The following is a 24641-nucleotide window of genomic DNA, read 5'->3' as shown; positions in this document are numbered from 1 at the left end:
AAGGACCGAGGAAACCCCAGGCCGTACCCCTAATCCCAACAGCTTTCCAGCAGGGGCCAGTCACCAGCATTCGTCAATTACTCTTTCGTTTGACCGTTTATGAGGGTGCACCGTGCCAGGAGGCAATGCAATACCTGGTCGATGCGTGGAGTGGACGGAGCAAGCCCCTCTTCCGACTCCCAGGCCTAAAAATCCATTTAATATATGGTCCTCGGGTAGAGGACGTATCAGATATTAAACTGATAAGAACAGATACTACACTTGATCTTAGCCAAAAGGTCGAGAAGCGATAACCTGAAATAGGCGCCGGGCCACGGGCCCTACCTTTTGAGGGTCCGGACTAGTGGACGGCGCTGACCGGCCGCCTTCACGCCCACACACCTTCTGTCATTCCACCAGCAAAAGAGCAGCTTTGCAAAGACAAAGCCTTCAAAAAATAAGTTGAACTTGTCAACGTTCCTCTCCACGGAAATCTTTAGTAAAAGGCGAAAGATTTGTACGTGAATGAAGAGAAACTCCAGCCCTGCTCGCCGGTCGCCCGGGCCTCCGTAGGCCACCGGCCGCTCAAGGAAGAGGGCTCGAGGTAGAGCGACGAAAACCTGCAGCAAAAGCGCCCTTGGGTCGTCGGGTGGGTGACGAAGCAGCACAGCCTTTGCCTGGAGAAACACAGGGAGGGGGAAAATTAAGTCTTTCGCCTTTTTTTTTTTTTTTTTTTTTTTTTTTTTAAGTAAAATGGAGGGAAAATGAAAAAGCGGGAAAAGGGGGACTCCCTAGCGCAAAAGGACCGAGGAAACCCCAGGCCGTACCCCTAATCCCAACAGCTTTCCAGCAGGGGCCAGTCACCAGCATTCGTCAATTACTCTTTCGTTTGACCGTTTATGAGGGTGCACCGTGCCAGGAGGCAATGCAATACCTGGTCGATGCGTGGAGTGGACGGAGCAAGCCCCTCTTCCGACTCCCAGGCCTAAAAATCCATTTAATATATGGTCCTCGGGTAGAGGACGTATCAGATATTAAACTGATAAGAACAGATACTACACTTGATCTTAGCCAAAAGGTCGAGAAGCGATAACCTGAAATAGGCGCCGGGCCACGGGCCCTACCTTTTGAGGGTCCGGACTAGTGGACGGCGCTGACCGGCCGCCTTCACGCCCACACACCTTCTGTCATTCCACCAGCAAAAGAGCAGCTTTGCAAAGACAAAGCCTTCAAAAAATAAGTTGAACTTGTCAACGTTCCTCTCCACGGAAATCTTTAGTAAAAGGCGAAAGATTTGTACGTGAATGAAGAGAAACTCCAGCCCTGCTCGCCGGTCGCCCGGGCCTCCGTAGGCCACCGGCCGCTCAAGGAAGAGGGCTCGAGGTAGAGCGACGAAAACCTGCAGCAAAAGCGCCCTTGGGTCGTCGGGTGGGTGACGAAGCAGCACAGCCTTTGCCTGGAGAAACACAGGGAGGGGGAAAATTAAGTCTTTCGCCTTTTTTTTTTTTTTTTTTTTTTTTTTTTAAGTAAAATGGAGGGAAAATGAAAAAGCGGGAAAAGGGGGACTCCCTAGCGCAAAAGGACCGAGGAAACCCCGGGCCGTACCCCTAATCCCAACAGCTTTCCAGCAGGGGCCAGTCACCAGCATTCGTCAATTACTCTTTCGTTTGACCGTTTATGAGAGTGCACCGTGCCAGGAGGCAATGCAATACCTGGTCAATGCGTGGAGTGGACGGAGCAAGCCCCTCTTCCGACTCCCAGGCCTAAAAATCCATTTAATATATGGTCCTCGGGTAGAGGACGTATCAGATATTAAACTGATAAGAACAGATACTACACTTGATCTTAGCCAAAAGGCCGAGAAGCGATAACCTGAAATAGGCGCCGGGCCACGGGCCCTACCTTTTGAGGGTCCGGACTAGTGGACGGCGCTGACCGGCCGCCTTCACGCCCACACACCTTCTGTCATTCCACCAGCAAAAGAGCAGCTTTGCAAAGACAAAGCCTTCAAAAAATAAGTTGAACTTGTCAACGTTCCTCTCCACGGAAATCTTTAGTAAAAGGCGAAAGATTTGTACGTGAATGAAGAGAAACTCCAGCCCTGCTCGCCGGTCGCCCGGGCCTCCGTAGGCCACCGGCCGCTCAAGGAAGAGGGCTCGAGGTAGAGCGACGAAAACCTGCAGCAAAAGCGCCCTTGGGTCGTCGGGTGGGTGACGAAGCAGCACAGCCTTTGCCTGGAGAAACACAGGGAGGGGGAAAATTAAGTCTTTCGCCTTTTTTTTTTTTTTTTTTTTTTTTTTTTAAGTAAAATGGAGGGAAAATGAAAAAGCGGGAAAAGGGGGACTCCCTAGCGCAAAAGGACCGAGGAAACCCCGGGCCGTACCCCTAATCCCAACAGCTTTCCAGCAGGGGCCAGTCACCAGCATTCGTCAATTACTCTTTCGTTTGACCGTTTATGAGGGTGCACCGTGCCAGGAGGCAATGCAATACCTGGTCGATGCGTGGAGTGGACGGAGCAAGCCCCTCTTCCGACTCCCAGGCCTAAAAATCCATTTAATATATGGTCCTCGGGTAGAGGACGTATCAGATATTAAACTGATAAGAACAGATACTACACTTGATCTTAGCCAAAAGGCCGAGAAGCGATAACCTGAAATAGGCGCCGGGCCACGGGCCCTACCTTTTGAGGGTCCGGACTAGTGGACGGCGCTGACCGGCCGCCTTCACGCCCACACACCTTCTGTCATTCCACCAGCAAAAGAGCAGCTTTGCAAAGACAAAGCCTTCAAAAAATAAGTTGAACTTGTCAACGTTCCTCTCCACGGAAATCTTTAGTAAAAGGCGAAAGATTTGTACGTGAATGAAGAGAAACTCCAGCCCTGCTCGCCGGTCGCCCGGGCCTCCGTAGGCCACCGGCCGCTCAAGGAAGAGGGCTCGAGGTAGAGCGACGAAAACCTGCAGCAAAAGCGCCCTTGGGTCGTCGGGTGGGTGACGAAGCAGCACAGCCTTTGCCTGGAGAAACACAGGGAGGGGGAAAATTAAGTCTTTCGCCTTTTTTTTTTTTTTTTTTTTTTTTTTTTAAGTAAAATGGAGGGAAAATGAAAAAGCGGGAAAAGGGGGACTCCCTAGCGCAAAAGGACCGAGGAAACCCCGGGCCGTACCCCTAATCCCAACAGCTTTCCAGCAGGGGCCAGTCACCAGCATTCGTCAATTACTCTTTCGTTTGACCGTTTATGAGAGTGCACCGTGCCAGGAGGCAATGCAATACCTGGTCAATGCGTGGAGTGGACGGAGCAAGCCCCTCTTCCGACTCCCAGGCCTAAAAATCCATTTAATATATGGTCCTCGGGTAGAGGACGTATCAGATATTAAACTGATAAGAACAGATACTACACTTGATCTTAGCCAAAAGGCCGAGAAGCGATAACCTGAAATAGGCGCCGGGCCACGGGCCCTACCTTTTGAGGGTCCGGACTAGTGGACGGCGCTGACCGGCCGCCTTCACGCCCACACACCTTCTGTCATTCCACCAGCAAAAGAGCAGCTTTGCAAAGACAAAGCCTTCAAAAAATAAGTTGAACTTGTCAACGTTCCTCTCCACGGAAATCTTTAGTAAAAGGCGAAAGATTTGTACGTGAATGAAGAGAAACTCCAGCCCTGCTCGCCGGTCGCCCGGGCCTCCGTAGGCCACCGGCCGCTCAAGGAAGAGGGCTCGAGGTAGAGCGACGAAAACCTGCAGCAAAAGCGCCCTTGGGTCGTCGGGTGGGTGACGAAGCAGCACAGCCTTTGCCTGGAGAAACACAGGGAGGGGGAAAATTAAGTCTTTCGCCTTTTTTTTTTTTTTTTTTTTTTTTTTTTTAAGTAAAATGGAGGGAAAATGAAAAAGCGGGAAAAGGGGGACTCCCTAGCGCAAAAGGACCGAGGAAACCCCGGGCCGTACCCCTAATCCCAACAGCTTTCCAGCAGGGGCCAGTCACCAGCATTCGTCAATTACTCTTTCGTTTGACCGTTTATGAGGGTGCACCGTGCCAGGAGGCAATGCAATACCTGGTCGATGCGTGGAGTGGACGGAGCAAGCCCCTCTTCCGACTCCCAGGCCTAAAAATCCATTTAATATATGGTCCTCGGGTAGAGGACGTATCAGATATTAAACTGATAAGAACAGATACTACACTTGATCTTAGCCAAAAGGCCGAGAAGCGATAACCTGAAATAGGCGCCGGGCCACGGGCCCTACCTTTTGAGGGTCCGGACTAGTGGACGGCGCTGACCGGCCGCCTTCACGCCCACACACCTTCTGTCATTCCACCAGCAAAAGAGCAGCTTTGCAAAGACAAAGCCTTCAAAAAATAAGTTGAACTTGTCAACGTTCCTCTCCACGGAAATCTTTAGTAAAAGGCGAAAGATTTGTACGTGAATGAAGAGAAACTCCAGCCCTGCTCGCCGGTCGCCCGGGCCTCCGTAGGCCACCGGCCGCTCAAGGAAGAGGGCTCGAGGTAGAGCGACGAAAACCTGCAGCAAAAGCGCCCTTGGGTCGTCGGGTGGGTGACGAAGCAGCACAGCCTTTGCCTGGAGAAACACAGGGAGGGGGAAAATTAAGTCTTTCGCCTTTTTTTTTTTTTTTTTTTTTTTTTTTAAGTAAAATGGAGGGAAAATGAAAAAGCGGGAAAAGGGGGACTCCCTAGCGCAAAAGGACCGAGGAAACCCCGGGCCGTACCCCTAATCCCAACAGCTTTCCAGCAGGGGCCAGTCACCAGCATTCGTCAATTACTCTTTCGTTTGACCGTTTATGAGGGTGCACCGTGCCAGGAGGCAATGCAATACCTGGTCGATGCGTGGAGTGGACGGAGCAAGCCCCTCTTCCGACTCCCAGGCCTAAAAATCCATTTAATATATGGTCCTCGGGTAGAGGACGTATCAGATATTAAACTGATAAGAACAGATACTACACTTGATCTTAGCCAAAAGGTCGAGAAGCGATAACCTGAAATAGGCGCCGGGCCACGGGCCCTACCTTTTGAGGGTCCGGACTAGTGGACGGCGCTGACCGGCCGCCTTCACGCCCACACACCTTCTGTCATTCCACCAGCAAAAGAGCAGCTTTGCAAAGACAAAGCCTTCAAAAAATAAGTTGAACTTGTCAACGTTCCTCTCCACGGAAATCTTTAGTAAAAGGCGAAAGATTTGTACGTGAATGAAGAGAAACTCCAGCCCTGCTCGCCGGTCGCCCGGGCCTCCGTAGGCCACCGGCCGCTCAAGGAAGAGGGCTCGAGGTAGAGCGACGAAAACCTGCAGCAAAAGCGCCCTTGGGTCGTCGGGTGGGTGACGAAGCAGCACAGCCTTTGCCTGGAGAAACACAGGGAGGGGGAAAATTAAGTCTTTCGCCTTTTTTTTTTTTTTTTTTTTTTTTTTTTAAGTAAAATGGAGGGAAAATGAAAAAGCGGGAAAAGGGGGACTCCCTAGCGCAAAAGGACCGAGGAAACCCCGGGCCGTACCCCTAATCCCAACAGCTTTCCAGCAGGGGCCAGTCACCAGCATTCGTCAATTACTCTTTCGTTTGACCGTTTATGAGAGTGCACCGTGCCAGGAGGCAATGCAATACCTGGTCAATGCGTGGAGTGGACGGAGCAAGCCCCTCTTCCGACTCCCAGGCCTAAAAATCCATTTAATATATGGTCCTCGGGTAGAGGACGTATCAGATATTAAACTGATAAGAACAGATACTACACTTGATCTTAGCCAAAAGGCCGAGAAGCGATAACCTGAAATAGGCGCCGGGCCACGGGCCCTACCTTTTGAGGGTCCGGACTAGTGGACGGCGCTGACCGGCCGCCTTCACGCCCACACACCTTCTGTCATTCCACCAGCAAAAGAGCAGCTTTGCAAAGACAAAGCCTTCAAAAAATAAGTTGAACTTGTCAACGTTCCTCTCCACGGAAATCTTTAGTAAAAGGCGAAAGATTTGTACGTGAATGAAGAGAAACTCCAGCCCTGCTCGCCGGTCGCCCGGGCCTCCGTAGGCCACCGGCCGCTCAAGGAAGAGGGCTCGAGGTAGAGCGACGAAAACCTGCAGCAAAAGCGCCCTTGGGTCGTCGGGTGGGTGACGAAGCAGCACAGCCTTTGCCTGGAGAAACACAGGGAGGGGGAAAATTAAGTCTTTCGCCTTTTTTTTTTTTTTTTTTTTTTTTTTTTAAGTAAAATGGAGGGAAAATGAAAAAGCGGGAAAAGGGGGACTCCCTAGCGCAAAAGGACCGAGGAAACCCCGGGCCGTACCCCTAATCCCAACAGCTTTCCAGCAGGGGCCAGTCACCAGCATTCGTCAATTACTCTTTCGTTTGACCGTTTATGAGGGTGCACCGTGCCAGGAGGCAATGCAATACCTGGTCGATGCGTGGAGTGGACGGAGCAAGCCCCTCTTCCGACTCCCAGGCCTAAAAATCCATTTAATATATGGTCCTCGGGTAGAGGACGTATCAGATATTAAACTGATAAGAACAGATACTACACTTGATCTTAGCCAAAAGGCCGAGAAGCGATAACCTGAAATAGGCGCCGGGCCACGGGCCCTACCTTTTGAGGGTCCGGACTAGTGGACGGCGCTGACCGGCCGCCTTCACGCCCACACACCTTCTGTCATTCCACCAGCAAAAGAGCAGCTTTGCAAAGACAAAGCCTTCAAAAAATAAGTTGAACTTGTCAACGTTCCTCTCCACGGAAATCTTTAGTAAAAGGCGAAAGATTTGTACGTGAATGAAGAGAAACTCCAGCCCTGCTCGCCGGTCGCCCGGGCCTCCGTAGGCCACCGGCCGCTCAAGGAAGAGGGCTCGAGGTAGAGCGACGAAAACCTGCAGCAAAAGCGCCCTTGGGTCGTCGGGTGGGTGACGAAGCAGCACAGCCTTTGCCTGGAGAAACACAGGGAGGGGGAAAATTAAGTCTTTCGCCTTTTTTTTTTTTTTTTTTTTTTTTTTTTAAGTAAAATGGAGGGAAAATGAAAAAGCGGGAAAAGGGGGACTCCCTAGCGCAAAAGGACCGAGGAAACCCCGGGCCGTACCCCTAATCCCAACAGCTTTCCAGCAGGGGCCAGTCACCAGCATTCGTCAATTACTCTTTCGTTTGACCGTTTATGAGGGTGCACCGTGCCAGGAGGCAATGCAATACCTGGTCGATGCGTGGAGTGGACGGAGCAAGCCCCTCTTCCGACTCCCAGGCCTAAAAATCCATTTAATATATGGTCCTCGGGTAGAGGACGTATCAGATATTAAACTGATAAGAACAGATACTACACTTGATCTTAGCCAAAAGGTCGAGAAGCGATAACCTGAAATAGGCGCCGGGCCACGGGCCCTACCTTTTGAGGGTCCGGACTAGTGGACGGCGCTGACCGGCCGCCTTCACGCCCACACACCTTCTGTCATTCCACCAGCAAAAGAGCAGCTTTGCAAAGACAAAGCCTTCAAAAAATAAGTTGAACTTGTCAACGTTCCTCTCCACGGAAATCTTTAGTAAAAGGCGAAAGATTTGTACGTGAATGAAGAGAAACTCCAGCCCTGCTCGCCGGTCGCCCGGGCCTCCGTAGGCCACCGGCCGCTCAAGGAAGAGGGCTCGAGGTAGAGCGACGAAAACCTGCAGCAAAAGCGCCCTTGGGTCGTCGGGTGGGTGACGAAGCAGCACAGCCTTTGCCTGGAGAAACACAGGGAGGGGGAAAATTAAGTCTTTCGCCTTTTTTTTTTTTTTTTTTTTTTTTTTTTAAGTAAAATGGAGGGAAAATGAAAAAGCGGGAAAAGGGGGACTCCCTAGCGCAAAAGGACCGAGGAAACCCCGGGCCGTACCCCTAATCCCAACAGCTTTCCAGCAGGGGCCAGTCACCAGCATTCGTCAATTACTCTTTCGTTTGACCGTTTATGAGAGTGCACCGTGCCAGGAGGCAATGCAATACCTGGTCAATGCGTGGAGTGGACGGAGCAAGCCCCTCTTCCGACTCCCAGGCCTAAAAATCCATTTAATATATGGTCCTCGGGTAGAGGACGTATCAGATATTAAACTGATAAGAACAGATACTACACTTGATCTTAGCCAAAAGGCCGAGAAGCGATAACCTGAAATAGGCGCCGGGCCACGGGCCCTACCTTTTGAGGGTCCGGACTAGTGGACGGCGCTGACCGGCCGCCTTCACGCCCACACACCTTCTGTCATTCCACCAGCAAAAGAGCAGCTTTGCAAAGACAAAGCCTTCAAAAAATAAGTTGAACTTGTCAACGTTCCTCTCCACGGAAATCTTTAGTAAAAGGCGAAAGATTTGTACGTGAATGAAGAGAAACTCCAGCCCTGCTCGCCGGTCGCCCGGGCCTCCGTAGGCCACCGGCCGCTCAAGGAAGAGGGCTCGAGGTAGAGCGACGAAAACCTGCAGCAAAAGCGCCCTTGGGTCGTCGGGTGGGTGACGAAGCAGCACAGCCTTTGCCTGGAGAAACACAGGGAGGGGGAAAATTAAGTCTTTCGCCTTTTTTTTTTTTTTTTTTTTTTTTTTTAAGTAAAATGGAGGGAAAATGAAAAAGCGGGAAAAGGGGGACTCCCTAGCGCAAAAGGACCGAGGAAACCCCGGGCCGTACCCCTAATCCCAACAGCTTTCCAGCAGGGGCCAGTCACCAGCATTCGTCAATTATTCTTTCGTTTGACCGTTTATGAGGGTGCACCGTGCCAGGAGGCAATGCAATACCTGGTCGATGCGTGGAGTGGACGGAGCAAGCCCCTCTTCCGACTCCCAGGCCTAAAAATCCATTTAATATATGGTCCTCGGGTAGAGGACGTATCAGATATTAAACTGATAAGAACAGATACTACACTTGATCTTAGCCAAAAGGCCGAGAAGCGATAACCTGAAATAGGCGCCGGGCCACGGGCCCTACCTTTTGAGGGTCCGGACTAGTGGACGGCGCTGACCGGCCGCCTTCACGCCCACACACCTTCTGTCATTCCACCAGCAAAAGAGCAGCTTTGCAAAGACAAAGCCTTCAAAAAATAAGTTGAACTTGTCAACGTTCCTCTCCACGGAAATCTTTAGTAAAAGGCGAAAGATTTGTACGTGAATGAAGAGAAACTCCAGCCCTGCTCGCCGGTCGCCCGGGCCTCCGTAGGCCACCGGCCGCTCAAGGAAGAGGGCTCGAGGTAGAGCGACGAAAACCTGCAGCAAAAGCGCCCTTGGGTCGTCGGGTGGGTGACGAAGCAGCACAGCCTTTGCCTGGAGAAACACAGGGAGGGGGAAAATTAAGTCTTTCGCCTTTTTTTTTTTTTTTTTTTTTTTTTTTAAGTAAAATGGAGGGAAAATGAAAAAGCGGGAAAAGGGGGACTCCCTAGCGCAAAAGGACCGAGGAAACCCCGGGCCGTACCCCTAATCCCAACAGCTTTCCAGCAGGGGCCAGTCACCAGCATTCGTCAATTACTCTTTCGTTTGACCGTTTATGAGGGTGCACCGTGCCAGGAGGCAATGCAATACCTGGTCGATGCGTGGAGTGGACGGAGCAAGCCCCTCTTCCGACTCCCAGGCCTAAAAATCCATTTAATATATGGTCCTCGGGTAGAGGACGTATCAGATATTAAACTGATAAGAACAGATACTACACTTGATCTTAGCCAAAAGGCCGAGAAGCGATAACCTGAAATAGGCGCCGGGCCACGGGCCCTACCTTTTGAGGGTCCGGACTAGTGGACGGCGCTGACCGGCCGCCTTCACGCCCACACATCTTCTGTCATTCCACCAGCAAAAGAGCAGCTTTGCAAAGACAAAGCCTTCAAAAAATAAGTTGAACTTGTCAACGTTCCTCTCCACGGAAATCTTTAGTAAAAGGCGAAAGATTTGTACGTGAATGAAGAGAAACTCCAGCCCTGCTCGCTGGTCGCCCGGGCCTCCGTAGGCCACCGGCCGCTCAAGGAAGAGGGCTCGAGGTAGAGCGACGAAAACCTGCAGCAAAAGCGCCCTTGGGTCGTCGGGTGGGTGACGAAGCAGCACAGCCTTTGCCTGGAGAAACACAGGGAGGGGGAAAATTAAGTCTTTCGCCTTTTTTTTTTTTTTTTTTTTTTTTTTTTAAGTAAAATGGAGGGAAAATGAAAAAGCGGGAAAAGGGGGACTCCCTAGCGCAAAAGGACCGAGGAAACCCCGGGCCGTACCCCTAATCCCAACAGCTTTCCAGCAGGGGCCAGTCACCAGCATTCGTCAATTACTCTTTCGTTTGACCGTTTATGAGAGTGCACCGTGCCAGGAGGCAATGCAATACCTGGTCAATGCGTGGAGTGGACGGAGCAAGCCCCTCTTCCGACTCCCAGGCCTAAAAATCCATTTAATATATGGTCCTCGGGTAGAGGACGTATCAGATATTAAACTGATAAGAACAGATACTACACTTGATCTTAGCCAAAAGGCCGAGAAGCGATAACCTGAAATAGGCGCCGGGCCACGGGCCCTACCTTTTGAGGGTCCGGACTAGTGGACGGCGCTGACCGGCCGCCTTCACGCCCACACACCTTCTGTCATTCCACCAGCAAAAGAGCAGCTTTGCAAAGACAAAGCCTTCAAAAAATAAGTTGAACTTGTCAACGTTCCTCTCCACGGAAATCTTTAGTAAAAGGCGAAAGATTTGTACGTGAATGAAGAGAAACTCCAGCCCTGCTCGCCGGTCGCCCGGGCCTCCGTAGGCCACCGGCCGCTCAAGGAAGAGGGCTCGAGGTAGAGCGACGAAAACCTGCAGCAAAAGCGCCCTTGGGTCGTCGGGTGGGTGACGAAGCAGCACAGCCTTTGCCTGGAGAAACACAGGGAGGGGGAAAATTAAGTCTTTCGCCTTTTTTTTTTTTTTTTTTTTTTTTTTTAAGTAAAATGGAGGGAAAATGAAAAAGCGGGAAAAGGGGGACTCCCTAGCGCAAAAGGACCGAGGAAACCCCGGGCCGTACCCCTAATCCCAACAGCTTTCCAGCAGGGGCCAGTCACCAGCATTCGTCAATTACTCTTTCGTTTGACCGTTTATGAGGGTGCACCGTGCCAGGAGGCAATGCAATACCTGGTCGATGCGTGGAGTGGACGGAGCAAGCCCCTCTTCCGACTCCCAGGCCTAAAAATCCATTTAATATATGGTCCTCGGGTAGAGGACGTATCAGATATTAAACTGATAAGAACAGATACTACACTTGATCTTAGCCAAAAGGCCGAGAAGCGATAACCTGAAATAGGCGCCGGGCCACGGGCCCTACCTTTTGAGGGTCCGGACTAGTGGACGGCGCTGACCGGCCGCCTTCACGCCCACACACCTTCTGTCATTCCACCAGCAAAAGAGCAGCTTTGCAAAGACAAAGCCTTCAAAAAATAAGTTGAACTTGTCAACGTTCCTCTCCACGGAAATCTTTAGTAAAAGGCGAAAGATTTGTACGTGAATGAAGAGAAACTCCAGCCCTGCTCGCCGGTCGCCCGGGCCTCCGTAGGCCACCGGCCGCTCAAGGAAGAGGGCTCGAGGTAGAGCGACGAAAACCTGCAGCAAAAGCGCCCTTGGGTCGTCGGGTGGGTGACGAAGCAGCACAGCCTTTGCCTGGAGAAACACAGGGAGGGGGAAAATTAAGTCTTTCGCCTTTTTTTTTTTTTTTTTTTTTTTTTTTAAGTAAAATGGAGGGAAAATGAAAAAGCGGGAAAAGGGGGACTCCCTAGCGCAAAAGGACCGAGGAAACCCCGGGCCGTACCCCTAATCCCAACAGCTTTCCAGCAGGGGCCAGTCACCAGCATTCGTCAATTACTCTTTCGTTTGACCGTTTATGAGGGTGCACCGTGCCAGGAGGCAATGCAATACCTGGTCGATGCGTGGAGTGGACGGAGCAAGCCCCTCTTCCGACTCCCAGGCCTAAAAATCCATTTAATATATGGTCCTCGGGTAGAGGACGTATCAGATATTAAACTGATAAGAACAGATACTACACTTGATCTTAGCCAAAAGGCCGAGAAGCGATAACCTGAAATAGGCGCCGGGCCACGGGCCCTACCTTTTGAGGGTCCGGACTAGTGGACGGCGCTGACCGGCCGCCTTCACGCCCACACATCTTCTGTCATTCCACCAGCAAAAGAGCAGCTTTGCAAAGACAAAGCCTTCAAAAAATAAGTTGAACTTGTCAACGTTCCTCTCCACGGAAATCTTTAGTAAAAGGCGAAAGATTTGTACGTGAATGAAGAGAAACTCCAGCCCTGCTCGCTGGTCGCCCGGGCCTCCGTAGGCCACCGGCCGCTCAAGGAAGAGGGCTCGAGGTAGAGCGACGAAAACCTGCAGCAAAAGCGCCCTTGGGTCGTCGGGTGGGTGACGAAGCAGCACAGCCTTTGCCTGGAGAAACACAGGGAGGGGGAAAATTAAGTCTTTCGCCTTTTTTTTTTTTTTTTTTTTTTTTTTTTTTAAGTAAAATGGAGGGAAAATGAAAAAGCGGGAAAAGGGGGACTCCCTAGCGCAAAAGGACCGAGGAAACCCCGGGCCGTACCCCTAATCCCAACAGCTTTCCAGCAGGGGCCAGTCACCAGCATTCGTCAATTACTCTTTCGTTTGACCGTTTATGAGGGTGCACCGTGCCAGGAGGCAATGCAATACCTGGTCGATGCGTGGAGTGGACGGAGCAAGCCCCTCTTCCGACTCCCAGGCCTAAAAATCCATTTAATATATGGTCCTCGGGTAGAGGACGTATCAGATATTAAACTGATAAGAACAGATACTACACTTGATCTTAGCCAAAAGGCCGAGAAGCGATAACCTGAAATAGGCGCCGGGCCACGGGCCCTACCTTTTGAGGGTCCGGACTAGTGGACGGCGCTGACCGGCCGCCTTCACGCCCACACACCTTCTGTCATTCCACCAGCAAAAGAGCAGCTTTGCAAAGACAAAGCCTTCAAAAAATAAGTTGAACTTGTCAACGTTCCTCTCCACGGAAATCTTTAGTAAAAGGCGAAAGATTTGTACGTGAATGAAGAGAAACTCCAGCCCTGCTCGCCGGTCGCCCGGGCCTCCGTAGGCCACCGGCCGCTCAAGGAAGAGGGCTCGAGGTAGAGCGACGAAAACCTGCAGCAAAAGCGCCCTTGGGTCGTCGGGTGGGTGACGAAGCAGCACAGCCTTTGCCTGGAGAAACACAGGGAGGGGGAAAATTAAGTCTTTCGCCTTTTTTTTTTTTTTTTTTTTTTTTTTTTAAGTAAAATGGAGGGAAAATGAAAAAGCGGGAAAAGGGGGACTCCCTAGCGCAAAAGGACCGAGGAAACCCCGGGCCGTACCCCTAATCCCAACAGCTTTCCAGCAGGGGCCAGTCACCAGCATTCGTCAATTACTCTTTCGTTTGACCGTTTATGAGGGTGCACCGTGCCAGGAGGCAATGCAATACCTGGTCGATGCGTGGAGTGGACGGAGCAAGCCCCTCTTCCGACTCCCAGGCCTAAAAATCCATTTAATATATGGTCCTCGGGTAGAGGACGTATCAGATATTAAACTGATAAGAACAGATACTACACTTGATCTTAGCCAAAAGATCGAGAAGCGATAACCTGAAATAGGCGCCGGGCCACGGGCCCTACCTTTTGAGGGTCCGGACTAGTGGACGGCGCTGACCGGCCGCCTTCACGCCCACACACCTTCTGTCATTCCACCAGCAAAAGAGCAGCTTTGCAAAGACAAAGCCTTCAAAAAATAAGTTGAACTTGTCAACGTTCCTCTCCACGGAAATCTTTAGTAAAAGGCGAAAGATTTGTACGTGAATGAAGAGAAACTCCAGCCCTGCTCGCCGGTCGCCCGGGCCTCCGTAGGCCACCGGCCGCTCAAGGAAGAGGGCTCGAGGTAGAGCGACGAAAACCTGCAGCAAAAGCGCCCTTGGGTCGTCGGGTGGGTGACGAAGCAGCACAGCCTTTGCCTGGAGAAACACAGGGAGGGGGAAAATTAAGTCTTTCGCCTTTTTTTTTTTTTTTTTTTTTTTTTTTAAGTAAAATGGAGGGAAAATGAAAAAGCGGGAAAAGGGGGACTCCCTAGCGCAAAAGGACCGAGGAAACCCCGGGCCGTACCCCTAATCCCAACAGCTTTCCAGCAGGGGCCAGTCACCAGCATTCGTCAATTACTCTTTCGTTTGACCGTTTATGAGGGTGCACCGTGCCAGGAGGCAATGCAATACCTGGTCGATGCGTGGAGTGGACGGAGCAAGCCCCTCTTCCGACTCCCAGGCCTAAAAATCCATTTAATATATGGTCCTCGGGTAGAGGACGTATCAGATATTAAACTGATAAGAACAGATACTACACTTGATCTTAGCCAAAAGGCCGAGAAGCGATAACCTGAAATAGGCGCCGGGCCACGGGCCCTACCTTTTGAGGGTCCGGACTAGTGGACGGCGCTGACCGGCCGCCTTCACGCCCACACACCTTCTGTCATTCCACCAGCAAAAGAGCAGCTTTGCAAAGACAAAGCCTTCAAAAAATAAGTTGAACTTGTCAACGTTCCTCTCCACGGAAATCTTTAGTAAAAGGCGAAAGATTTGTACGTGAATGAAGAGAAACTCCAGCCCTGCTCGCCGGTCGCCCGGGCCTCCGTAGGCCACCGGCCGCTCAAGGAAGAGGGCTCGAGGTAGAGCGACGAAAACCTGCAGCAAAAGCGCCCTTGGGTCGTCGGGTGGGTGACGAAGCAGCACAGCCTTTGCCTGGAGAAACACAGGGAGGGGGAAAATTAAGTCTTTCGCCTTTTTTTTTTTTTTTTTTTTTTTTTTTAAGTAAAATGGAGGGAAAATGAAAAAGCGGGAAAAGGGGGACTCCCTAGCGCAAAAGGACCGAGGAAACCCCGGGCCGTACCCCTAATCCCAACAGCTTTCCAGCAGGGGCCAGTCACCAGCATTCGTCAATTACTCTTTCGTTTGACCGTTTATGAGGGTGCACCGTGCCAGGAGGCAATGCAATACCTGGTCGATGCGTGGAGTGGACGGAGCAAGCCCCTCTTCCGACTCCCAGGCCTAAAAATCCATTTAATATATGGTCCTCGGGTAGAGGACGTATCAGATATTAAACTGATAAGAACAGATACTACACTTGATCTTAGCCAAAAGGCCGAGAAGCGATAACCTGAAATAGGCGCCGGGCCACGGGCCCTACCTTTTGAGGGTCCGGACTAGTGGACGGCGCTGACCGGCCGCCTTCACGCCCACACATCTTCTGTCATTCCACCAGCAAAAGAGCAGCTTTGCAAAGACAAAGCCTTCAAAAAATAAGTTGAACTTGTCAACGTTCCTCTCCACGGAAATCTTTAGTAAAAGGCGAAAGATTTGTACGTGAATGAAGAGAAACTCCAGCCCTGCTCGCTGGTCGCCCGGGCCTCCGTAGGCCACCGGCCGCTCAAGGAAGAGGGCTCGAGGTAGAGCGACGAAAACCTGCAGCAAAAGCGCCCTTGGGTCGTCGGGTGGGTGACGAAGCAGCACAGCCTTTGCCTGGAGAAACACAGGGAGGGGGAAAATTAAGTCTTTCGCCTTTTTTTTTTTTTTTTTTTTTTTTTTTTAAGTAAAATGGAGGGAAAATGAAAAAGCGGGAAAAGGGGGACTCCCTAGCGCAAAAGGACCGAGGAAACCCCGGGCCGTACCCCTAATCCCAACAGCTTTCCAGCAGGGGCCAGTCACCAGCATTCGTCAATTACTCTTTCGTTTGACCGTTTATGAGGGTGCACCGTGCCAGGAGGCAATGCAATACCTGGTCGATGCGTGGAGTGGACGGAGCAAGCCCCTCTTCCGACTCCCAGGCCTAAAAATCCATTTAATATATGGTCCTCGGGTAGAGGACGTATCAGATATTAAACTGATAAGAACAGATACTACACTTGATCTTAGCCAAAAGGCCGAGAAGCGATAACCTGAAATAGGCGCCGGGCCACGGGCCCTACCTTTTGAGGGTCCGGACTAGTGGACGGCGCTGACCGGCCGCCTTCACGCCCACACACCTTCTGTCATTCCACCAGCAAAAGAGCAGCTTTGCAAAGACAAAGCCTTCAAAAAATAAGTTGAACTTGTCAACGTTCCTCTCCACGGAAATCTTTAGTAAAAGGCGAAAGATTTGTACGTGAATGAAGAGAAACTCCAGCCCTGCTCGCCGGTCGCCCGGGCCTCCGTAGGCCACCGGCCGCTCAAGGAAGAGGGCTCGAGGTAGAGCGACGAAAACCTGCAGCAAAAGCGCCCTTGGGTCGTCGGGTGGGTGACGAAGCAGCACAGCCTTTGCCTGGAGAAACACAGGGAGGGGGAAAATTAAGTCTTTCGCCTTTTTTTTTTTTTTTTTTTTTTTTTTTTAAGTAAAATGGAGGGAAAATGAAAAAGCGGGAAAAGGGGGACTCCCTAGCGCAAAAGGACCGAGGAAACCCCGGGCCGTACCCCTAATCCCAACAGCTTTCCAGCAGGGGCCAGTCACCAGCATTCGTCAATTACTCTTTCGTTTGACCGTTTATGAGGGTGCACCATGCCAGGAGGCAATGCAATACCTGGTCGATGCGTGGAGTGGACGGAGCAAGCCCCTCTTCCGACTCCCAGGCCTAAAAATCCATTTAATATATGGTCCTCGGGTAGAGGACGTATCAGATATTAAACTGATAAGAACAGATACTACACTTGATCTTAGCCAAAAGATCGAGAAGCGATAACCTGAAATAGGCGCCGGGCCACGGGCCCTACCTTTTGAGGGTCCGGACTAGTGGACGGCGCTGACCGGCCGCCTTCACGCCCACACACCTTCTGTCATTCCACCAGCAAAAGAGCAGCTTTGCAAAGACAAAGCCTTCAAAAAATAAGTTGAACTTGTCAACGTTCCTCTCCACGGAAATCTTTAGTAAAAGGCGAAAGATTTGTACGTGAATGAAGAGAAACTCCAGCCCTGCTCGCCGGTCGCCCGGGCCTCCGTAGGCCACCGGCCGCTCAAGGAAGAGGGCTCGAGGTAGAGCGACGAAAACCTGCAGCAAAAGCGCCCTTGGGTCGTCGGGTGGGTGACGAAGCAGCACAGCCTTTGCCTGGAGAAACACAGGGAGGGGGAAAATTAAGTCTTTCGCCTTTTTTTTTTTTTTTTTTTTTTTTAAGTAAAATGGAGGGAAAATGAAAAAGCGGGAAAAGGGGGACTCCCTAGCGCAAAAGGACCGAGGAAACCCCGGGCCGTACCCCTAATCCCAACAGCTTTCCAGCAGGGGCCAGTCACCAGCATTCGTCAATTACTCTTTCGTTTGACCGTTTATGAGGGTGCACCGTGCCAGGAGGCAATGCAATACCTGGTCAATGCGTGGAGTGGACGGAGCAAGCCCCTCTTCCGACTCCCAGGCCTAAAAATCCATTTAATATATGGTCCTCGGGTAGAGGACGTATCAGATATTAAACTGATAAGAACAGATTTTTTTTTTTTTTTTTTTTTTACAAAAGTTTATTTACACACATTTTCACACATTACAAACTATTTACAGAACTTTCATTTTCATTTCTTTTTCAACACCACTATTACATTCATTTTAATCATCATATCTTTTTCATACACATGTCCCATAATCTCCCCCACTTTTCCTTCCCTTTTTCCCACCCCAAGTCCATTTCATCTTCTTTCATTCTTGTCCTAATTTCCCATTCGACTTTCTTGACTATCCCCATCACTCCCTTTCCCTTCCCTCCTTTCACCTCCACCTGTCTGTCCTCCCATATCCCTCTCTTAACCAGGCTTATTGTTAGCCATAGCATGAATCTGCTTCTTCCCTTCCCCATTCCTCCTAACCCTTTGTCTACCGCTTCCCACGTTACTCTAAACCCTTTTCCTATGTTTTCCAACCATGTTCCAACCTTCTGCCATACTTCCCTAGCCACATTACATTCCCAAAACACGTGTATTATCGATTCTTCCCTTCCACACCCCTCTCTCGGACACCTGTTTGTCTTACTAATTCCGTGTCTGTACATGATTTCTTTCACTGGTAGTTTCCTGTGCACTATTTGCCAGTTCATGTCTTTCAACCTGTTTTCCAGCCCCAATGGTTGTATTCTGGTCCACACTGTTCCTGCTTCTATTCTTCTTTTACTTTCCCTTACCCTCCTACTCCTGACTTCCTCATAAAGCCTTTTGTGGTTCGTGCATATGTTTCTGTCTTTCCCCTCTTTATTTACCTTTAGCCATTTGACAGCCTGTCCATAATGCCATGGCAGCTGCTCGGCCCTGGGACCTCTATTATCCCACTCCATGACTCCCCGTGCCTGGTATGCAAAGTATAGTTTTAAAAAATACCACCCTGGGTGTTGTCCCTCTTTTTCTAACTCTGCCATTATTCTTGCCACATAAATGCAGTTCAACTTTAATACTATGTCTAGCACCCCTCTCCCCCCTTCCTCTATTTTCCTGTACATTATCTCCCTTGCTATATATTCATACTTTCCTCCCCACATAAACCGAAATACTTCCCTTTGTACCCACCTCCTTCCACTCACTGGTAGTGGGTAGATGTATGCCAGGTACATCAGAAAGGGAAGTACTTCTGCTTTAATTACCAGACTCTTCCCTATATATGACAATTTCCTCCCGGTCCATAGTCCTAGCTTTTGTTTCATCTTTATTAACCTCTCTCCCCAATTCAACCCTGCTACCCCCTTGTTTTCAAATTTTACCCCTAGAATCTTTATTGGCCCTTCACTGACCTCCAATCCTCCCACCGAATCTTTCCTATCTTTCACTGTCCCAAAATATTTTAACTTGGATTTTTCCCTGTTCAATTTCGCCCCAGACCCAACCCCGAATCTTTCCACTATGTCCAATGTTCTCTCTATATCCCTATCTGTTCTACCCAAAATTGTCAAATCGTCTGCATACTGCGTTATCTTTACCCTATATCCACCTGCTCCCGGCACCAAAACCCCTACTATCTCCCTGTCCTTTCTAATCTTTTCCGCCAGCGGCTCCATATACATTATAAACAGGAGAGGCGACAACGGACACCCCTGTAATATACCCCCCGTTGTCTCAAAACTCCTCCCTAGATACCCGTTCAAACTTACTCTGCTGTACGTCCTCCTGTACATTGTTTTGACCCATCCAATCAGTTTTACTCCCATTCCCATCTTTTCCATTACCCTATACAAAAATTCCCTATCCACCCTGTCGAACGCCTTCGATTGGTCCAAGCTTGCCACCATCAATGGCAGCTTTCGGTCTCCTGACCACGCCACCACGTCTCTGATGAGTTGTAAATTCCACCTCGTGCTTCTACCTTCTATTCCACATGTCTGATCTACATGGATGACATGTGGCAGTGCCTTCCTCAACCTCCTTGCCAATATTTTCGCCATTATTTTGCTATCCACCCCCAACATCGCTAATGGCCTATAGTTATCTAGATTTTCCCTTTCCCCCTTTTTGTATATTGGCGTCACTACCCCTGTCGCCATTGTTCCTTTCATTTCCCCTTCCTCCAGTATTTTGTTAAACACTTCTGTTAAGTCTCCGCTTACCACTTCTTTAAACCTTTTATAAAACTCTCCCGGTATACCATCTATCCCTGGTACCTTACCCTTTTTCATGCTTTTTATTGCCTCCTTCACCTCCTCCTCCCTTATGCTTTTATTTATTTCCTGCTTGATATCGCTAGGCACCTCCTTTTCTAGTCCTTTTATAAATTCCTGTCCTACTTCTACCTCCATTTCCCTCTCCCTAAAATACCTCCTATAATACTCTGTCCCTATCTGCAGCATCTCCTCATTTTGTACTTTTAGCTGTCCCTGCTCATTCCTTATTCCCTCTATTCCTCTCTCTTCTCTCCTTTCTCTAGCTTTCCCTATCCAATAAGTATCTACTCTTTCCCCCCTCTCCCTAAACTCTTGTCCTGCCATTAACATGTACTTCTCTGCTCTATCTTCATATATCTTCCTTATCTGTCCCTGTACTATTTCTACTCTATCTTTGTCTACCTCCTTCCCTTCGTTCTCTTTCTCCTTTTCTTTCGCTAGTTCCCCCCACATTCTCCTTAAGTTCCCCTTTTCCTCCTTTATCCTCTCCCTACTCTTCCATAGCCCCCATTGCTTGATTCTTTCCTTTGCTATCTCCCACCACTCTATAATTCCCTCACATAGTCCCTTTAAGCCCCTAACCCCTTCCCAAAACTCTCTAAATTCCTCTTCTATCCCCTTTTTCTCTAATATTTTTACATTTAATTTCCAGTACCCTGTCCCATATTTTCTTCCCCCCACTTTCACCTCAGCCATCACCAGGTCATGGTCTGAAAAGTTCACACTTCTTGTTTCTCCTGCCACCACTTCTATATTTCTGCTCACGAATATCCCATCCAGCCTACTTTCAACCCCCCTTGTATTCCTCCACGTTGGTCCTGTCATTCTCCTTCCTACCTCCTTCCCTATGTCCATTAGCTTATGTGTTTTTATTATATCTTCCATTATTCCTGCTGCTTCATCTCCTCCTCCCGCCAGATTAATATTAAAGTCCCCCCCCATAACCAAAAAATTACTTGTGGCACCTAATAGCTTGACATCTTCATAAAAAACCCTTTTATCTTTTAGATTTTGTGGTCCGTATATATTTACCACCCTCAACTTTACACCCCCCCAACTTAAATCTACTCCAACCATCCTCCCCACTTCACCACCTATAACTTGTTTTAAGTTCATATCCCATCCCTTAAACAAAATCCCAACTCCACTGGAGTGTACACCTCCTATGGACCACACTGATTTCCCCCTCCCCGAGTCCTTTTGAAATCTTTTAATGTCTTTCAAGTCCTTTAGGTGCGCTTCCTGAATCAAACAAATGTCCAAACTTAAATCTTCTATAAAACTAAAAACCATATTTCTTTTCTTTGTGTTTTTCAATCCTCTGGCATTAAATGTTCCAATTTTTAATGTTCTTACCATTCAGTTTCTTTTTCAGATTTTGCTTCTTTTACCTTTTTACTTAGGCAGTAAAGCATCTTCATCCATTTCTTCTCTTCTTTCTAATGCTTCATACCTATTCCCCTTCAACGTCCGTGTCCGCCTTACCGGTTCCCCTTCCGTTTCTCCCTCTCTCTCCTCTCCTGGGAATGGTCGTTTTCCCGCTGTCACCACCTCCGAAGGCTCTGTAATGGATTCGAAGATACTATCTGCCCAATGTTTCAACTCTTGTTCTCGCTCCTGCACCTCCATGTCTTCCTGCTGTCTTTCCTTCTGTAGCTCCTCCTCTGTCTGTTGCTGCTGTGCCATCCTCCTGTCTCCAGCAGGTGTCTCTGTCTCTGCTCTCCTCTCCTCCTGTCCTGCCTCCTGTGCTACTGCCAACTGTGCTCCTCCTTCCATTCCCTCCTGTCCTTTGTTCTCGGGTGTCTGCTTTCCCGCTTTTTTTGATGGTTTCACCTCATAAGCTTCTGTTTGGTTCTTTGGACCCGCTTTTTGGGTCTCTTCTCCTTCTTTCTCTTCACCTTCCCTGTCCTCGGTAAAGAGGTCAGCAAAGGTTTTCTTCCTCAAGGGACAATCTTTATACAAATGGTCCTCCTCTCCACACAAGCTACATTTTTTTGGAGCAGTGCACCATGCTGCTTCATGTTCCTGTGACCCACAGAACCGGCATTTTTTTTTTTGGCTGTTACATGCCGCTTTGGTGTGTCCCATTTCCCCACACTTTCTGCACCTTAGCGGCTGTCCCGGGTAAAACAAGAAACCTCGGTGCGGCCCGATTGCAAAAGTCCCCGGTGGCTGCACAACCCCTCCAGGGCTAGATGCATCCGGGCGGAACCTCACCTGGTACTTTCTTCGCCCCGTCCAGATGCCAAATTTATTTATTATTTTCAGTCCCCCTTCCACTTTTAGGCAATATCTCTTCAGAAATTGCCTAATGTCCTCTTCCTCTACAAAAGGGTTATACATATGGACCGTCACTGGGATGTCTTCCCAAATGTATAATGCTCTTACCCTGAGACCCTCCAACACTGGGTGAAGCTGGTGTCTATCCCAGGCTGCAACAAACTCCAGGCACGTCGTCATGTCCCTGAACGTAACATCCATAAATCCAGCTTTTGTAAAGTCCTGCAGACACAGAACTGATTGCAGTGGTACTTTGAACAGTCCTTGAAAAACTTCCTTCACAAGATATTCCAAGCAGAAATCCAAATGACGTTTCTGAGCTGCTTCCTGTTGCACTTCCACTCTCACAGAGTTTTTCAACCGCGCCACCCGGGCCGGCCCTCTCACGTCGCTTTCCGCCATGATAAGAACAGATACTACACTTGATCTTAGCCAAAAGGCCGAGAAGCGATAACCTGAAATAGGCGCCGGGCCACGGGCCCTACCTTTTGAGGGTCCGGACTAGTGGACGGCGCTGACCGGCCGCCTTCACGCCCACACACCTTCTGTCATTCCACCAGCAAAAGAGCAGCTTTGCAAAGACAAAGCCTTCAAAAAATAAGTTGAACTTGTCAACGTTCCTCTCCACGGAAATCTTTAGTAAAAGGCGAAAGATTTGTACGTGAATGAAGAGAAACTCCAGCCCTGCTCGCCGGTCGCCCGGGCCTCCGTAGGCCACCGGCCGCTCAAGGAAGAGGGCTCGAGGTAGAGCGACGAAAACCTGCAGCAAAAGCGCCCTTGGGTCGTCGGGTGGGTGACGAAGCAGCACAGCCTTTGCCTGGAGAAACACAGGGAGGGGGAAAATTAAGTCTTTCGCCTTTTTTTTTTATTTATTTTTTTTTTTTAAGTAAAATGGAGGGAAAATGAAAAAGCGGGAAAAGGGGGACTCCCTAGCGCAAAAGGACCGAGGAAACCCCGGGCCGTACCCCTAATCCCAACAGCTTTCCAGCAGGGGCCAGTCACCAGCATTCGTCAATTACTCTTTCGTTTGACCGTTTATGAGGGTGCACCGTGCCAGGAGGCAATGCAATACCTGGTCGATGCGTGGAGTGGACGGAGCAAGCCCCTCTTCCGACTCCCAGGCCTAAAAATCCATTTAATATATGGTCCTCGGGTAGAGGACGTATCAGATATTAAACTGATAAGAACAGATACTACACTTGATCTTAGCCAAAAGGTCGAGAAGCGATAACCTGAAATAGGCGCCGGGCCACGGGCCCTACCTTTTGAGGGTCCGGACTAGTGGACGGCGCTGACCGGCCGCCTTCACGCCCACACACCTTCTGTCATTCCACCAGCAAAAGAGCAGCTTTGCAAAGACAAAGCCTTCAAAAAATAAGTTGAACTTGTCAACGTTCCTCTCCACGGAAATCTTTAGTAAAAGGCGAAAGATTTGTACGTGAATGAAGAGAAACTCCAGCCCTGCTCGCCGGTCGCCCGGGCCTCCGTAGGCCACCGGCCGCTCAAGGAAGAGGGCTCGAGGTAGAGCGACGAAAACCTGCAGCAAAAGCGCCCTTGGGTCGTCGGGTGGGTGACGAAGCAGCACAGCCTTTGCCTGGAGAAACACAGGGAGGGGGAAAATTAAGTCTTTCGCCTTTTTTTTTTTTTTTTTTTTTTTTTTTTTAAGTAAAATGGAGGGAAAATGAAAAAGCGGGAAAAGGGGGACTCCCTAGCGCAAAAGGACCGAGGAAACCCCGGGCCGTACCCCTAATCCCAACAGCTTTCCAGCAGGGGCCAGTCACCAGCATTCGTCAATTACTCTTTCGTTTGACCGTTTATGAGGGTGCACCGTGCCAGGAGGCAATGCAATACCTGGTCGATGCGTGGAGTGGACGGAGCAAGCCCCTCTTCCGACTCCCAGGCCTAAAAATCCATTTAATATATGGTCCTCGGGTAGAGGACGTATCAGATATTAAACTGATAAGAACAGATACTACACTTGATCTTAGCCAAAAGGTCGAGAAGCGATAACCTGAAATAGGCGCCGGGCCACGGGCCCTACCTTTTGAGGGTCCGGACTAGTGGACGGCGCTGACCGGCCGCCTTCACGCCCACACACCTTCTGTCATTCCACCAGCAAAAGAGCAGCTTTGCAAAGACAAAGCCTTCAAAAAATAAGTTGAACTTGTCAACGTTCCTCTCCACGGAAATCTTTAGTAAAAGGCGAAAGATTTGTACGTGAATGAAGAGAAACTCCAGCCCTGCTCGCCGGTCGCCCGGGCCTCCGTAGGCCACCGGCCGCTCAAGGAAGAGGGCTCGAGGTAGAGCGACGAAAACCTGCAGCAAAAGCGCCCTTGGGTCGTCGGGTGGGTGACGAAGCAGCACAGCCTTTGCCTGGAGAAACACAGGGAGGGGGAAAATTAAGTCTTTCGCCTTTTTTTTTTTTTTTTTTTTTTTTTTTAAGTAAAATGGAGGGAAAATGAAAAAGCGGGAAAAGGGGGACTCCCTAGCGCAAAAGGACCGAGGAAACCCCGGGCCGTACCCCTAATCCCAACAGCTTTCCAGCAGGGGCCAGTCACCAGCATTCGTCAATTACTCTTTCGTTTGACCGTTTATGAGAGTGCACCGTGCCAGGAGGCAATGCAATACCTGGTCAATGCGTGGAGTGGACGGAGCAAGCCCCTCTTCCGACTCCCAGGCCTAAAAATCCATTTAATATATGGTCCTCGGGTAGAGGACGTATCAGATATTAAACTGATAAGAACAGATACTACACTTGATCTTAGCCAAAAGGCCGAGAAGCGATAACCTGAAATAGGCGCCGGGCCACGGGCCCTACCTTTTGAGGGTCCGGACTAGTGGACGGCGCTGAC

General features: G+C 49.9%; 51 non-coding genes and 1 pseudogene across 51 annotated transcripts; all 52 read right to left on the bottom strand.

Annotated features, from left to right (window-relative positions):
• Window positions 1-100: 100 nt before the first annotated feature.
• Window positions 101-291, bottom strand: LOC134304569 (U2 spliceosomal RNA). Its single transcript, XR_010007980.1, has one exon. It is a non-coding gene; the product is annotated as a U2 spliceosomal RNA (small nuclear RNA).
• A 117-nt stretch (window positions 292-408) lies between these two features.
• LOC134304703 (U5 spliceosomal RNA) lies at window positions 409-523 on the bottom strand. Its single transcript, XR_010008099.1, has one exon. It is a non-coding gene; the product is annotated as a U5 spliceosomal RNA (small nuclear RNA).
• A 356-nt stretch (window positions 524-879) lies between these two features.
• On the bottom strand, window positions 880-1070 carry LOC134304568 (U2 spliceosomal RNA). Its single transcript, XR_010007979.1, has one exon. It is a non-coding gene; the product is annotated as a U2 spliceosomal RNA (small nuclear RNA).
• Window positions 1071-1187: 117 nt separating this feature from the next.
• LOC134304701 (U5 spliceosomal RNA) lies at window positions 1188-1302 on the bottom strand. Its single transcript, XR_010008097.1, has one exon. It is a non-coding gene; the product is annotated as a U5 spliceosomal RNA (small nuclear RNA).
• A 355-nt stretch (window positions 1303-1657) lies between these two features.
• Window positions 1658-1848, bottom strand: LOC134304545 (U2 spliceosomal RNA). The gene has a single exon (XR_010007957.1). It is a non-coding gene; the product is annotated as a U2 spliceosomal RNA (small nuclear RNA).
• A 117-nt stretch (window positions 1849-1965) lies between these two features.
• LOC134304700 (U5 spliceosomal RNA) lies at window positions 1966-2080 on the bottom strand. The gene has a single exon (XR_010008096.1). It is a non-coding gene; the product is annotated as a U5 spliceosomal RNA (small nuclear RNA).
• A 355-nt stretch (window positions 2081-2435) lies between these two features.
• On the bottom strand, window positions 2436-2626 carry LOC134304514 (U2 spliceosomal RNA). The gene has a single exon (XR_010007927.1). It is a non-coding gene; the product is annotated as a U2 spliceosomal RNA (small nuclear RNA).
• Window positions 2627-2743: 117 nt separating this feature from the next.
• LOC134304699 (U5 spliceosomal RNA) lies at window positions 2744-2858 on the bottom strand. The gene has a single exon (XR_010008095.1). It is a non-coding gene; the product is annotated as a U5 spliceosomal RNA (small nuclear RNA).
• A 355-nt stretch (window positions 2859-3213) lies between these two features.
• On the bottom strand, window positions 3214-3404 carry LOC134304544 (U2 spliceosomal RNA). The gene has a single exon (XR_010007956.1). It is a non-coding gene; the product is annotated as a U2 spliceosomal RNA (small nuclear RNA).
• Window positions 3405-3521: 117 nt separating this feature from the next.
• Window positions 3522-3636, bottom strand: LOC134304698 (U5 spliceosomal RNA). The gene has a single exon (XR_010008094.1). It is a non-coding gene; the product is annotated as a U5 spliceosomal RNA (small nuclear RNA).
• Window positions 3637-3992: 356 nt separating this feature from the next.
• On the bottom strand, window positions 3993-4183 carry LOC134304512 (U2 spliceosomal RNA). The gene has a single exon (XR_010007925.1). It is a non-coding gene; the product is annotated as a U2 spliceosomal RNA (small nuclear RNA).
• A 117-nt stretch (window positions 4184-4300) lies between these two features.
• LOC134304697 (U5 spliceosomal RNA) lies at window positions 4301-4415 on the bottom strand. Its single transcript, XR_010008093.1, has one exon. It is a non-coding gene; the product is annotated as a U5 spliceosomal RNA (small nuclear RNA).
• A 354-nt stretch (window positions 4416-4769) lies between these two features.
• On the bottom strand, window positions 4770-4960 carry LOC134304567 (U2 spliceosomal RNA). Its single transcript, XR_010007978.1, has one exon. It is a non-coding gene; the product is annotated as a U2 spliceosomal RNA (small nuclear RNA).
• Window positions 4961-5077: 117 nt separating this feature from the next.
• LOC134304696 (U5 spliceosomal RNA) lies at window positions 5078-5192 on the bottom strand. The gene has a single exon (XR_010008092.1). It is a non-coding gene; the product is annotated as a U5 spliceosomal RNA (small nuclear RNA).
• A 355-nt stretch (window positions 5193-5547) lies between these two features.
• LOC134304543 (U2 spliceosomal RNA) lies at window positions 5548-5738 on the bottom strand. Its single transcript, XR_010007955.1, has one exon. It is a non-coding gene; the product is annotated as a U2 spliceosomal RNA (small nuclear RNA).
• A 117-nt stretch (window positions 5739-5855) lies between these two features.
• LOC134304695 (U5 spliceosomal RNA) lies at window positions 5856-5970 on the bottom strand. Its single transcript, XR_010008091.1, has one exon. It is a non-coding gene; the product is annotated as a U5 spliceosomal RNA (small nuclear RNA).
• A 355-nt stretch (window positions 5971-6325) lies between these two features.
• On the bottom strand, window positions 6326-6516 carry LOC134304511 (U2 spliceosomal RNA). The gene has a single exon (XR_010007924.1). It is a non-coding gene; the product is annotated as a U2 spliceosomal RNA (small nuclear RNA).
• A 117-nt stretch (window positions 6517-6633) lies between these two features.
• LOC134304694 (U5 spliceosomal RNA) lies at window positions 6634-6748 on the bottom strand. Its single transcript, XR_010008090.1, has one exon. It is a non-coding gene; the product is annotated as a U5 spliceosomal RNA (small nuclear RNA).
• Window positions 6749-7103: 355 nt separating this feature from the next.
• On the bottom strand, window positions 7104-7294 carry LOC134304566 (U2 spliceosomal RNA). The gene has a single exon (XR_010007977.1). It is a non-coding gene; the product is annotated as a U2 spliceosomal RNA (small nuclear RNA).
• Window positions 7295-7411: 117 nt separating this feature from the next.
• Window positions 7412-7526, bottom strand: LOC134304693 (U5 spliceosomal RNA). Its single transcript, XR_010008089.1, has one exon. It is a non-coding gene; the product is annotated as a U5 spliceosomal RNA (small nuclear RNA).
• Window positions 7527-7881: 355 nt separating this feature from the next.
• Window positions 7882-8072, bottom strand: LOC134304542 (U2 spliceosomal RNA). Its single transcript, XR_010007954.1, has one exon. It is a non-coding gene; the product is annotated as a U2 spliceosomal RNA (small nuclear RNA).
• Window positions 8073-8189: 117 nt separating this feature from the next.
• Window positions 8190-8304, bottom strand: LOC134304692 (U5 spliceosomal RNA). The gene has a single exon (XR_010008088.1). It is a non-coding gene; the product is annotated as a U5 spliceosomal RNA (small nuclear RNA).
• A 354-nt stretch (window positions 8305-8658) lies between these two features.
• Window positions 8659-8849, bottom strand: LOC134304510 (U2 spliceosomal RNA). The gene has a single exon (XR_010007923.1). It is a non-coding gene; the product is annotated as a U2 spliceosomal RNA (small nuclear RNA).
• Window positions 8850-8966: 117 nt separating this feature from the next.
• LOC134304690 (U5 spliceosomal RNA) lies at window positions 8967-9081 on the bottom strand. Its single transcript, XR_010008086.1, has one exon. It is a non-coding gene; the product is annotated as a U5 spliceosomal RNA (small nuclear RNA).
• Window positions 9082-9435: 354 nt separating this feature from the next.
• Window positions 9436-9626, bottom strand: LOC134304509 (U2 spliceosomal RNA). Its single transcript, XR_010007922.1, has one exon. It is a non-coding gene; the product is annotated as a U2 spliceosomal RNA (small nuclear RNA).
• Window positions 9627-9743: 117 nt separating this feature from the next.
• LOC134304689 (U5 spliceosomal RNA) lies at window positions 9744-9858 on the bottom strand. Its single transcript, XR_010008085.1, has one exon. It is a non-coding gene; the product is annotated as a U5 spliceosomal RNA (small nuclear RNA).
• A 355-nt stretch (window positions 9859-10213) lies between these two features.
• LOC134304541 (U2 spliceosomal RNA) lies at window positions 10214-10404 on the bottom strand. Its single transcript, XR_010007953.1, has one exon. It is a non-coding gene; the product is annotated as a U2 spliceosomal RNA (small nuclear RNA).
• Window positions 10405-10521: 117 nt separating this feature from the next.
• On the bottom strand, window positions 10522-10636 carry LOC134304688 (U5 spliceosomal RNA). The gene has a single exon (XR_010008084.1). It is a non-coding gene; the product is annotated as a U5 spliceosomal RNA (small nuclear RNA).
• Window positions 10637-10990: 354 nt separating this feature from the next.
• On the bottom strand, window positions 10991-11181 carry LOC134304508 (U2 spliceosomal RNA). Its single transcript, XR_010007921.1, has one exon. It is a non-coding gene; the product is annotated as a U2 spliceosomal RNA (small nuclear RNA).
• Window positions 11182-11298: 117 nt separating this feature from the next.
• Window positions 11299-11413, bottom strand: LOC134304687 (U5 spliceosomal RNA). Its single transcript, XR_010008083.1, has one exon. It is a non-coding gene; the product is annotated as a U5 spliceosomal RNA (small nuclear RNA).
• A 354-nt stretch (window positions 11414-11767) lies between these two features.
• LOC134304807 (U2 spliceosomal RNA) lies at window positions 11768-11958 on the bottom strand. The gene has a single exon (XR_010008197.1). It is a non-coding gene; the product is annotated as a U2 spliceosomal RNA (small nuclear RNA).
• A 117-nt stretch (window positions 11959-12075) lies between these two features.
• LOC134304686 (U5 spliceosomal RNA) lies at window positions 12076-12190 on the bottom strand. The gene has a single exon (XR_010008082.1). It is a non-coding gene; the product is annotated as a U5 spliceosomal RNA (small nuclear RNA).
• Window positions 12191-12547: 357 nt separating this feature from the next.
• On the bottom strand, window positions 12548-12738 carry LOC134304806 (U2 spliceosomal RNA). Its single transcript, XR_010008196.1, has one exon. It is a non-coding gene; the product is annotated as a U2 spliceosomal RNA (small nuclear RNA).
• A 117-nt stretch (window positions 12739-12855) lies between these two features.
• Window positions 12856-12970, bottom strand: LOC134304685 (U5 spliceosomal RNA). The gene has a single exon (XR_010008081.1). It is a non-coding gene; the product is annotated as a U5 spliceosomal RNA (small nuclear RNA).
• Window positions 12971-13325: 355 nt separating this feature from the next.
• Window positions 13326-13516, bottom strand: LOC134304594 (U2 spliceosomal RNA). Its single transcript, XR_010008003.1, has one exon. It is a non-coding gene; the product is annotated as a U2 spliceosomal RNA (small nuclear RNA).
• Window positions 13517-13633: 117 nt separating this feature from the next.
• Window positions 13634-13748, bottom strand: LOC134304684 (U5 spliceosomal RNA). The gene has a single exon (XR_010008080.1). It is a non-coding gene; the product is annotated as a U5 spliceosomal RNA (small nuclear RNA).
• Window positions 13749-14102: 354 nt separating this feature from the next.
• On the bottom strand, window positions 14103-14293 carry LOC134304805 (U2 spliceosomal RNA). The gene has a single exon (XR_010008195.1). It is a non-coding gene; the product is annotated as a U2 spliceosomal RNA (small nuclear RNA).
• Window positions 14294-14410: 117 nt separating this feature from the next.
• On the bottom strand, window positions 14411-14525 carry LOC134304683 (U5 spliceosomal RNA). Its single transcript, XR_010008079.1, has one exon. It is a non-coding gene; the product is annotated as a U5 spliceosomal RNA (small nuclear RNA).
• Window positions 14526-14879: 354 nt separating this feature from the next.
• LOC134304804 (U2 spliceosomal RNA) lies at window positions 14880-15070 on the bottom strand. The gene has a single exon (XR_010008194.1). It is a non-coding gene; the product is annotated as a U2 spliceosomal RNA (small nuclear RNA).
• A 117-nt stretch (window positions 15071-15187) lies between these two features.
• LOC134304682 (U5 spliceosomal RNA) lies at window positions 15188-15302 on the bottom strand. Its single transcript, XR_010008078.1, has one exon. It is a non-coding gene; the product is annotated as a U5 spliceosomal RNA (small nuclear RNA).
• A 355-nt stretch (window positions 15303-15657) lies between these two features.
• Window positions 15658-15848, bottom strand: LOC134304803 (U2 spliceosomal RNA). The gene has a single exon (XR_010008193.1). It is a non-coding gene; the product is annotated as a U2 spliceosomal RNA (small nuclear RNA).
• Window positions 15849-15965: 117 nt separating this feature from the next.
• Window positions 15966-16080, bottom strand: LOC134304681 (U5 spliceosomal RNA). The gene has a single exon (XR_010008077.1). It is a non-coding gene; the product is annotated as a U5 spliceosomal RNA (small nuclear RNA).
• Window positions 16081-16435: 355 nt separating this feature from the next.
• On the bottom strand, window positions 16436-16626 carry LOC134304595 (U2 spliceosomal RNA). The gene has a single exon (XR_010008004.1). It is a non-coding gene; the product is annotated as a U2 spliceosomal RNA (small nuclear RNA).
• Window positions 16627-16743: 117 nt separating this feature from the next.
• LOC134304678 (U5 spliceosomal RNA) lies at window positions 16744-16858 on the bottom strand. Its single transcript, XR_010008075.1, has one exon. It is a non-coding gene; the product is annotated as a U5 spliceosomal RNA (small nuclear RNA).
• Window positions 16859-17209: 351 nt separating this feature from the next.
• Window positions 17210-17396, bottom strand: LOC134304609 (U2 spliceosomal RNA). The gene has a single exon (XR_010008015.1). It is a non-coding gene; the product is annotated as a U2 spliceosomal RNA (small nuclear RNA).
• A 4607-nt stretch (window positions 17397-22003) lies between these two features.
• LOC134304614 (U2 spliceosomal RNA) lies at window positions 22004-22241 on the bottom strand (annotated as a pseudogene).
• Window positions 22242-22358: 117 nt separating this feature from the next.
• LOC134304677 (U5 spliceosomal RNA) lies at window positions 22359-22473 on the bottom strand. Its single transcript, XR_010008074.1, has one exon. It is a non-coding gene; the product is annotated as a U5 spliceosomal RNA (small nuclear RNA).
• Window positions 22474-22827: 354 nt separating this feature from the next.
• Window positions 22828-23018, bottom strand: LOC134304565 (U2 spliceosomal RNA). The gene has a single exon (XR_010007976.1). It is a non-coding gene; the product is annotated as a U2 spliceosomal RNA (small nuclear RNA).
• Window positions 23019-23135: 117 nt separating this feature from the next.
• Window positions 23136-23250, bottom strand: LOC134304676 (U5 spliceosomal RNA). Its single transcript, XR_010008073.1, has one exon. It is a non-coding gene; the product is annotated as a U5 spliceosomal RNA (small nuclear RNA).
• A 356-nt stretch (window positions 23251-23606) lies between these two features.
• Window positions 23607-23797, bottom strand: LOC134304564 (U2 spliceosomal RNA). The gene has a single exon (XR_010007975.1). It is a non-coding gene; the product is annotated as a U2 spliceosomal RNA (small nuclear RNA).
• Window positions 23798-23914: 117 nt separating this feature from the next.
• Window positions 23915-24029, bottom strand: LOC134304675 (U5 spliceosomal RNA). Its single transcript, XR_010008072.1, has one exon. It is a non-coding gene; the product is annotated as a U5 spliceosomal RNA (small nuclear RNA).
• A 354-nt stretch (window positions 24030-24383) lies between these two features.
• On the bottom strand, window positions 24384-24574 carry LOC134304539 (U2 spliceosomal RNA). The gene has a single exon (XR_010007952.1). It is a non-coding gene; the product is annotated as a U2 spliceosomal RNA (small nuclear RNA).
• Between the last annotated feature and the right edge of the window lie 67 nt (window positions 24575-24641).

The sequence above is a fragment of the Trichomycterus rosablanca genome, unplaced genomic scaffold (genome assembly GCF_030014385.1).
Source record: "Trichomycterus rosablanca isolate fTriRos1 unplaced genomic scaffold, fTriRos1.hap1 scaffold_112, whole genome shotgun sequence".
Taxonomy (NCBI): Eukaryota; Metazoa; Chordata; class Actinopteri; order Siluriformes; family Trichomycteridae; genus Trichomycterus; species Trichomycterus rosablanca.
The sequence above is the reverse complement of the archived record's forward strand: the minus strand, read 5'-3'. Positions and strand labels throughout refer to the sequence as shown.